Source organism: Pteropus alecto, unplaced genomic scaffold (assembly GCF_000325575.1).
Source record: "Pteropus alecto unplaced genomic scaffold, ASM32557v1 scaffold72, whole genome shotgun sequence".
Taxonomy (NCBI): Eukaryota; Metazoa; Chordata; class Mammalia; order Chiroptera; family Pteropodidae; genus Pteropus; species Pteropus alecto.
This window is the reverse complement of record NW_006436811.1, coordinates 24,236,381-24,247,355: the sequence shown is the minus strand read 5'-3', so window position 1 is coordinate 24,247,355 and position 10,975 is coordinate 24,236,381.

The window sequence follows — 10,975 nt, the reverse complement described above, 5'->3', positions numbered from 1 at the left end:
GGCCGCGCGCGCTCCCGGGAGTCTCCGCGCGGCGCGGAAGCTTCTGCCCGCGTTTGGACAAATAACCTCCTTGGCCACCCAACGACACGCCCCGTGGAACCCTAGTGCCTGCATATTGAGAATGAGCAGTTTGTCCGCCTGAGCCAGGGACCACGTCAACCTGAGAATCCCACGCTTAGAATTTGGCGGAGATAGAGACCAGAGCAATCGCCAGCAATCCCTGAAGCGGGAAATGAGAAGATACGGCTAAGGTCCAAAAAGAGGCCTTGACGTGAGGGTCTTGCCCGACACCACCCTGCTTGTCAGCATTCCCGAGAGCTTTGGTTTTATCTTGTATAAGCAGAACGAGAAGCTTTGCTTAAGGGACCGAGCATCAACACAGCAAAATGAATCTTTGTTTTAAGCGTCAGGACACTGCAAGCGGCAAAGGCCAGAGACCTTGGAAGCCGGGCCCACGCCCGGTAACGTCGCCGAGAGTCCCTCCCATCTTCCCCCAGCCCCGCCTTTCTTCAATGCCCAACAGTGGTCGAGCTCTTCCCACGCCCTGTCAGCTACGGGCGCTTGGAAAACCGGGAGAGCGGAGCCCTGAACAGCACCAGAGGGCCCAGGGACACATAGCAACAGCCGGCTGGGGCACCTAGCAGGGAGCTGGGATTCACTCCAGCCAACCAGACCACGTCTCTGGACCCCATGGCACCATTCTCGGCAAATAAAGAGCTGTTTCGTATCACGTGACACCAATCCACCAGCCAGTGGGGAAAAACTCTAGTTGTAGGATGAGCCAATCCACCTTCCACTGTCTGGCCAGGCTGGGCGTTTGCTCCCGCTCCCGCTCTGCCAACCAATCGTAAGCGTGCTGACGAAGGAAGGCTCGAGCTCAACCAACTAGAATTCGCGATTCCTTTGCCACCAAGGACAGGTAGTATGGAGACAGGGACAGGATGCTGGGGTTTGGGAGGGGTCAGAAATTGAAGAGCCAGTCGCTGCACCCTATTCTGGCAAAGGAACAAAATGTGTTTCAGGCGAGAGAGATGAATTCTGCTTTTAACTTCGTCCCCGTGGCATTCTGCCTAAATGATGGGCATGCAAATAGTGCTAAGGGATGTGGGCCGAATCGTGGGATGAATCGAGAAAACAGGGACTTTTGTCTTTAGGATGAGACATTTTCTGGTCTTTAAGGAGACACTGCAGCAGTTGCACGGGTCTTCCGTGCGTGCCTCTTAAAATGTTTTTAACAACTCAGTTTTAAAACTTATGATCTGTTTCTGTGTAGCATTAAATAGTCACACACTCCTACCCATAACATCAAATTTAGAAGTTATATCCCCAAATATTTCTGAGTTATATTTTGTCATAACTGGTAGTTGGATTTACCTTCCTTAAACTATGTCCTTGAACTAGTCTACACCCATTCATTACTATCCCACATTTATAGGGAATGTTTCTATAGTTCTAATATTTAATCGTGGCGTACGTCGTCACCCTTTCTCTTCCCCACAAGATCATTATTTAGAGAGGATTTTGGTCTGAGTTCCTCAAAAAACCAGGTGTTCTTTTACCATATTTTCTGTCAATTATCAAACTACTACAAAGATGTGATCAGATTTATCGGTGTCCTACAGCTCTGTCACTCCATATTAGAATGGATAACTTACATTTTCATTATCTTGCTATAGTATAACACACACCAAGTTTATGTTTAAAATAATGAAGGGCAAGTATCCTGTCAAAATATGTAGTAAAATATAATTCAGTAATTTCTTGATTACATATCAAAATATGAGAAGTTATATCTGAGCTTCCATAACTAGCAGTGAAGGCAATTTGCAAAAGAACTAAGAATCAGAGGAATGTTTTAAGAGAATTGAAACCAAAGAGGATCTGATATTTCATTCTAAACTAGTAATATGAATAAGCAAATTAAAATTAAGAGAGCTCACATAGATATGAAGTGAAACTCCTTATCTGAGCTTTTTCATAAGTGATGTTTCAAGAGGATGTTGTAGGTGAATACCGTGTTCACCTAGCTTTTTAGAAGTCTCACATTTTGTGTAAAACCACATGCTTATTTGTGGTTACTTTAGCTTAATGACGACTACAGTTCTTTCAGAGGAGACAGACTTAAGATCCAAATTGTGTATTGTGGTGATAAGAACTTCCTAGGCTTGTTGGGGGTTAAATAGAGTCAAGAAGCATCAAACTTTCTCTTTTGTAGATCATTACAACCTGTGTAGTACCTTGCATAACAATGGAGCTGAAAAACCATTCACTTTGCAAGGAATAAAGGTCCAGTGACTTTTCTATTTAGAAATTTGTATTGGGATTGTGAGTCCAGAGTGTAACTTTAAACGACTGTTTTCATTGCCTAGGTCCCTAGAAGTTGAGAAGCTCTGGATTGGAATGCATCTGATAGTTGTCACACACACACACACACAGTGAGTTGGTTCCCTAGCATATTAGAGAATAAGAAAGCTTTTTGACATTTCTCAGGCTATTTTCTCTGACTTTTCGTCAGTGCTGACTTTCTTCACATAAGTGAAGAGACTGCAGATCTTGGCATATTTGTACCTAATTTATGTGTCTCATATTGACAGGCCTCAATTTTCATTTGCGGTGCTGATTTTTAACGACCAAGAGGCAAAAGAAACATAAACAGGGACACATTTTCTCACATCTTGGTGGTACTTACTTAATTTGAAGCTGTACGTGAATTGCTGGTTGAAGGATTACCTGATATAAGAAAGGATGTCAGGACATGTAGAGAATTTTGAAGATTTGGGTGGGAGTTGCGAGTTTGATTCCTGATGCCTTAATCATTCCAGCATGAATTATCTATTCTGAGAGTGATTTTAGAAATAAAAACTTATGTCTCCATTCATTTGTTTATGAGAAAGACAAAATAAACATGAGATAAAATGAAATTGAATTTTCCTCAAGAGCTGTAAATCTGTATGATAGTGAAAACTTAACACTGGACATGGACATTTCAAGGTCTCTTCAGCTAGGAGAAAACAAGAGAGAAAAACTTCATTTTTCCTCTCCTCACTGAATCTGAGAGTTATCTCACTTATGCCCAGATACCCTCAACTGTCACACTTGCGTTACCATGGAAACCTAGCTCCTTTCTTTGCTTCTCTGAAAAATGTTAGTTTAGAAAAGGTGGAATGAAATACACTGTTCTGTGATATTCTGATGACAGCAAGAAGCGAATATGCAAAGAATTTAATATAAACAAGTTAATAGAGATTGTTTGTAATATGACCAGTGCTTCTTGTCTATAAAATTCTGATTTCCGTTGCTTCCTATTAAAGCCTACATATCTCTGCTTAACCATAAAGGGGAAAGGACAAGTCAAGTACATTTAGCACCTATGAAATGCTTCTGGCAATTATAAAGAGAGCAAAAGACATCTTATCGGCCTCTTTTTTTTTTTTTTTCAATTATAAAACCTTTTCCCCCATTAAGTTCAAAATGAGATTTAGATATCCTAAAAATAAAAAGTAGTTGGACTGATCCATAGGTGCAAACGTCCATGCTTGTGTAGGAAAACCATGGAGGAGTCCCTCTGGGACTGAGGTATCTGGCAGTCAGTCCAAAATATAGTGTCCCTGTGTGTGTCCAGGCGTGAAGGAGGGGACAAGTTCAGAAACAGAAGTACATATGAAGAGTGGACAGAAAAGGGCAAAATAAATGTGTTTTTCTTTGAAAATATGATATCTCAGCACTTTGGCAAAGAAAAAGAATTAGAATGCAGAAATTAAGTGAGTAGTAAAAAAGTCAATGAAAGAAACCCCTGGTTGAGAAAGTAATGTTTCAATAGGCAATTTTAATAAGCAGAAAAAAAAACTGCTGAAGGAAAAGGGTTAATGATTAAAATATCAGGAGAAAAAAAAGACTGAAGAATCTTAAGAGCTTGAAGATCTGAGGAAGATAGAGCATTAGTGTGGTTCATTTAACATAACAGAAGAGCAGGCACAATGTTGCTTGCATACCCAGCAGTTTCCCTTTATTTTGGGGGAAAAAAATGGGGGGATGAATCAGGACTGATCATTAATGGCAATGCTTTCTCCTCTGCCCATGGTTAGTCCAAAATTAGGCACATGATTCAATTCTTGCCATTGGAATGGGAAGAAGGCCACTGGGGCTGGAGGATTTCTGGGATTCTGACAAGAGTGAGTAGATATCCTCATTTTTTGATGTCACTTCCCTTGCTTTCTGCTTTGTACTTTGAAATATGAAAATGTAGCTACCGTCTTTGGGCTGTAATGCCTTATGGCTGAGATTGAAAACCAATAAACTTTGGATAGCTAAGGAAAAGGATAGGAAGAACCTAGGTCCTGAATGACAACACTAAACTACCAAACCAATACTAGAAATGTCCACCTTTGGACTATGGCTAGGTGAATAGCTAGTGTCTTTTGGTTTAAGTCTGTTAGATTTTCTGCATTTTGCAGTCAAATACCTCCTAACTACAGAAAATGTGAGGGATTTGAGACAAAATGGAGTTTAAAAAAATTAGCAAGAATTTGCAAACACTTTTTATTCTATTAATATCCAGAGTGGTATTTCAAAGACATTATAATGTTCATTGAACACTTACTATGTATATTACTCTAAGTTCTGAGGATACAACAAAATACAATTTGCCAAAAGTGCTTACATTCTAACAGTTGATATAGACATTATAAACAGAAGAGACAGACACTAAGTAATTGATTACACATTTACATTACATAGTAACAGCTATAATTAATGCAAGAATTAATCAGGTTTCAGGGGTGTATAATAAAATAGAAATAAAATATTATGAAATATATAACTACGTGACTGAATCAAATTACAAAAACATCAAGTACATGATAATATTATGCATTGTTTATATTGTAATGAGTTCCTATAGGTCAAGAGATACAGGGAGTAAATGGGAGTATGTTTAGTCAAGGAAAGCTGTCTGAAGGAAATTAGTATGGAGCCATGTTTTGAAGAAAGTGGCCAAAGAGTAGACTTAATGGGGCAGAAGGCAGTACTCCAGATGTAAGGAACCAAAAGAGCAAAGGAAGAAAGCGGGAATGAAGTAAAAGTGAAATAAGGGAAATGCAGAATCACTTCATTCTTTAATTCCCTGTAGCAATGCCATTCTACGGAGAATTATCAGGAGAAAAAAATCAGAAGCTAGAAATCTCAAAGCAAGATTATAAAAGGTATAATAATATAGAGAAAATAATACAGAAGACAAAGTAGAAAGACTATAAGGGTACATTTGAAATTAAGGCATTATTCAAAATAATGAATAATTTATAATACGGGCATCATGAGAGAATTGTCATAAGAAGTAATTATGTACTGGAGGGCATCAAGAAAGGAATTCAAACTCACAAATAGACATAGTAAGAAAAATGAGGAGTAACAAAAATGAAGACAAGCAGGAAAACATTTTTTCTTATGGTTATTTTTCTATGATAGTTGTTATTAATATTCATTATGTAAAAATGAATGGAATTTGATTGAAAAGAAAAATTTCAACAGACCAGAACATATAAAGATAATCTTTTTGATAAATATTGTAATTTAAAATGTTTTCCTTAGGATACCTTTTTAAACCTTGTCAGAAAAATCTTTCCAGTAAAAAAAAAGCTATAAGAAATAAGTTGTAAATTAGTGACACGTTTTGGAAACAAAATAGATGTGCCAAATGTAATAGTATTGCAACAATAATAAATACTTGTAATAAAAATCAGAAACTTGTTAGACATGTGGTTTCTGATCAAATGTAGTTGTAATTTTTCTAATGCTATTTTCTGTATAAATATAAGAATATTTTAAAATTAAGCTACAGTAGGCATGTGAACATATCTTAATATTATTAATAATAATGTAACTAATATTTCTAGCACTTTACCCTTCTCAAAGCCCTTTCCCACACATCTGAGAAGCTTTTTGTTTTTTAATAAAAAATGTAAAATTAGGAGCAACTACACAAATATGTGATATGAAGATGCTTAACTAGCATTATTACTACTCTAAGATCACTGGAGTATTTAAAGGGTAAGATACCCTCAAATGAAGAAAACTATGAAAAAACCTTAGTAATGAAGGTTTTTTTTTTTAACTGTTTAGTAAAAGGACCCAGAAAATAGGGTGGTGGTTTAGGCCTTGGGCATTAAACAGCCAACCATGCTGTGGGAAAATAAAATAGGAAAAGAACTGTTGAAAATCTACTTGTGCTTCTCACTCACTATTGCCTTGGGAAAATCAGTGCCTGCCCCTACATTTGTGGTGACTCTGAGCTCTGCTCTATGTGGGCTCAAGAAGAAAATCAGGGCTGCCCAAAAGCCCTGTGCTTGTGAGGAGCCAAAAAAAATTCCTTAGGTCCTAACCAACTTAGGACAGTCCCTCACCTACATACACCTCCTGCTCTAACTTCCCTGGGCCAGTGGAATACAACCTAAGGATTGCTGCTCCTGATGTTCTTTCTCTCTGGGGAGGTAGAAGGTAAACTCTTAATCTTTAAGGAATGATTGGCTGTGATTTTCTTGAGTTTGGGAATTTTCCGCTCTAGAGCTCATTTACTCTTACCTGCTGAGCAACTAGCATGACCCAGAATGGGGTGTAGTAAAGTGATCAAACATCCTTGTTTACCTGGGACTGTCCTGGTTTTAGTCCAGCATCCCAGAAGACCCCTCAGTTTTAGTGGGTCTCCATAGGCCTATTCTCATACATATTTCTAGAGAAAAATGAATGTACATGCCAAGATATTTTGAGAAGTACAATGATTTCAAAAGATAAAAAAATAGTAGGTTATAGATTCTATCAGAAGCATGAACATTAAATGGAATCAAAATTTTTTAATTGCATAATAAACATATTTAAAAAGGTAAGGGATAATGTTAGCCATATGAAAACAAAGTAACAAACCAAAAGTAACCAAGTGGACGTATTACAAATGAAATATAGTCAAAATAAAGAACAAGAAAGATTGGATAAGATAGCAGAAGGGATACACACAGTTTGGGAACACACAAAGATCATATTGAAGTCATCCTTCAGAAGGAAGAGAGAAGTTCAAAGGAATAGAAACAGGAAAAAAACAAAACAAAACAAAAATAGGGAACAAAAATAGAAATGGTAGCATACAGATAATTGGAACTCTTAAAAGAAAGAGAAGGAAAATAGGTGGTTGACTTCTTAGAAAAATAATAGTGTTAAATTTCCCATAAATGAATGGGTGGATGAATGTACAAATAAAAGAACTTAGATTAAAGGGCCCATGGAGTATCAAAGGGGAGTAATATGTAAAATTCACCCTTACACAAACTATAGTGAAATTTGGGATATCTAAGACAAGGAGAAAATTCTAAAAGTTTATAGTATGAAAATTAACATAAATTTAACATCAGATTTTTCAATAACAGCATAAAAGCAAGAAGAACAATAGAGTAAGATTTTCAAAATATTGAATGGAAAAGAACTTAGAAACTAAAGATTAACATTCAGTCAAGTGTCATTCAAGAATGAGAATAAGATACAAATATTTTCAGGCACTGAAGGCCTCAACGATGTTGCCACACAGAGACCCATGAAAACAATGCATGTACTTGAGGACAAGATGTAAAAAAACCTACATGTTGTTGCTTAAGATATATGAAAAAAGATGATAAAATATATTTGTTTTATATAGCTGTTACTGTCTTTAAAAATATTTAAGACAAAGAAAATAGAGAAAATGTGTTCATAATTTTTAGGAGTGCACAGAGAGGATTGAGAATGTGCCAGAGTTGTTCTTGTCTTAATAAGGGAGATATTTTATATAACTGTATTCACAAAAAGAGAAAAAGGAAGAATAATATTAAAAAGTATTTGAAATAATAGAATTTCTAAATATTGAAAAAAATAAGATAGTCAAAATAGATCCTAAGGTATTATTAACTATTAAAAAACTAAACTCATTGGTTAAAAGAAAAAAAAATCCATTTATGTGCTATTTACAAAAGGTGCACCTAAAGGATAAGAACATAGAAAAACTGGATGAAAAAGTATGTTAGAAATTATTTCAGGCAAATTATTAACCAAAGGAAAGCTGATGTAGTGATATATCAGATTAAACTCATTTTTAGTCAAAAATATTATTAGTAATGGAAAGAATTACTATGTAATGATAATATGATTCAATACACTAGGAATTTTTTATCATGTAAGTATGCACTAATAAAATAGCCTCGAATTATATATAGAAAAAAACTAATAGAACTATAGTGCGAGATGGATAAATCTGCCCTCACAGTGCATATTCTTCTCTCAATTGTTGGCAATTTAAGCAGACAAAAAGCGACAGGGACATTGAAAACTTGAATAGGCAATTAATGAAATTGAACTAATGGATATATATAGAATTCTCCGTAAGAGCACACATTTTTTTCCTCAACACATACGGAACATTCACAAAAATTTATCACATGCTAGATCATAAAGAAAATCTCAATATATTTCAATGAATAGGTATACAGACCCCAAATTCATAATTATGTTAGACCCTTATAAATAACAAAAAGACAAATAAAGAGCCCATATATTTAGAGACTTAAAAACTTATTATGCTAAATAATTCATGGGTCAAAGAAGAAATTTAAAGACACTTGGAACCAAAAAATAATGAAATTACTGTATCAAAACCTGTGGTTCTTTTTGGAAATTTATAGCTTTAATGCTTATATTGGAAAAGAATCTCAAAATTAATTAGCTAAGTGGCCTTCTTTAGAAATTAGAAAATAACAAGAAAAATAGAAGGAAAGAAATATAAGAATAAAAGAGAAAATCAATGAAAGGTAAAGATACAATAGAAAAACTCAACAAAGCCAAAAAATTGTCCTTTTAAAAATAATAAGCAAACCACTGACAATAGTAATAAACAATGTTGTGGGAAAAGGGAATATAACTATGGGTAAATTAGAGATTAAAAAGAATAAGAATATAGTCAACAACCGTGCCAAAGATTTTGAAAACTTAGACAAAATGGGCAAATATATAACTTGTTAACTGACTAAAGAAATCAAAACTTGAATATCAACCAATTGCAATCTATGGGGCTTATATGAATCCTGATTTAAACAAACTAAAAAAATGACAAGACAATTGAATGTCGATTGGCTATTTGATGATACATTCTTAATTATTTTAGATGCTGTAATGGTATTGTCTTTATGGCTTTTGAAAATAACTTATCTTTCAGAGATATATATTGAAATGTTATTCTTATTTATGTATGGAGTATCGATATTTAATAGAGAATACATGTCATATCAGTGGGAGAAACAGAATTGTTCAATAAATGGAGGTAGAAAAAAGTGATTATGGGAAAAAATAAAACTGAATTCTTACCTTATACCATATACAAAAGTCAGCTGCAGATAGATGTCAAAAACGACACTTAAAAACTGTTAGTTGAAATATAGGTAAATACTTTTTAGACTTTGTGATACAAAAGAATTTCTTTAAAAAGACATAAAAATCTTGATTTAAAAAATATTGATATATGTGATTATATAAAAATACAAAGACATTAGTCATTAAAGATAAAGTACATATTGGAGGAAGATATTCACAATACACACATAAAATCCAGTAAAATATTGATATCAAGAATATAGAAGGAATTTCTTCAAATCAATAAGAAAAGTACAAACGACCCAATAGAAAAAGCAGGGAAAGCATGAATAGACATTTCTATTCAGAAAACAAAACACACGTGGCCAATTAACATATGAAGAAATTTTCAATATCATCAGTGGTCAAAGAAAGTCGATTAGATACCATTTTATACCAGTTTGGCAAAATTATAAGCACATGGTTAATACATATCTCTTGAATAAAAGGAACTTAGGTAAGCAAATTATAACACTTACCACAAACTTATAAAGATCAAAATAGAATATGAAAATTCCAAAAGTCAAAAGAGAACAAAGAAGATAACTGTGTTATTAAAAAAAAAAAAAAAAAGCAAATTCTTACAACTCACATTATGCTATCTGGTTTCTAACATTAGCATTCAAGGAATAATTCTAGATCATCTACTATGTGTAAGGCGCTATGCTAGGAATAAATGGTGACTTTTCTTTCATCATAAGTATATATAAACCTATATTATTAAAAATTAGGCTTTGCTTTGAAAAAGTGATTAACAGAAGTGTATTTTATTTACATTTCCACATATTGTCTATTCTCTATTCTCTAATGTCCTTTTTTCTGGTTTATGTTTAGGTTGTTTATTTCACAATTCTTGTCACACTTCTGTGGTTAACCTGATGACTTTGAGTTAGAACATAATTTTTCAAAATAACTTTTTTCCTATTTGAAGTAAGGGCAACTGCTAGTTTCTTGCTGGGGGTTACAATATTCTATCTTTTTACACAGTGGGGGAAATATTCTTTTGTCAGAGATTGATCAGTTCATATAGATTTGGGTACTGAAGATAAAATTTACCTCTCACTGCTCATAACCCTTAGTGTACCCCTAAGCAGACTTCTTTGTTAACATCAATAGCACGTAATTGCACTGTCTTCTGTACTGACTGAGGACAGGGACAGTGTTTTAATCATTTGGATATTAGCAGCATTCGGCACATTGCATAAAATATTTTGGGGATGCATATATGTTTGCAAATAAATGATTGAATGGACTATAACTTTGCTTCTAAAAATCCCACTTTTAGCACACAAAGAAGATGAAAACAAGGGAAAAGAATGGGGATTTTTCTCAACATCAAGGAGAGGGAGCTATAAATGTTTCTTCAAAGCTGGCCTTATCCCCAAAGAAACTTCAAGTTCAAAAAGAGTAGGTCTACAGTAGGCAGAGTGGTATCAATCTAATCTAAGTTCCAGGAAGGATTTAAAGCTTCAGCTCCTTTATCAAGTGACTGCTCCCTGAAATGCTACACTTACAGTTTTAGTCTTTTGATGTTAAAGTTTTTTTTCCAGTTACA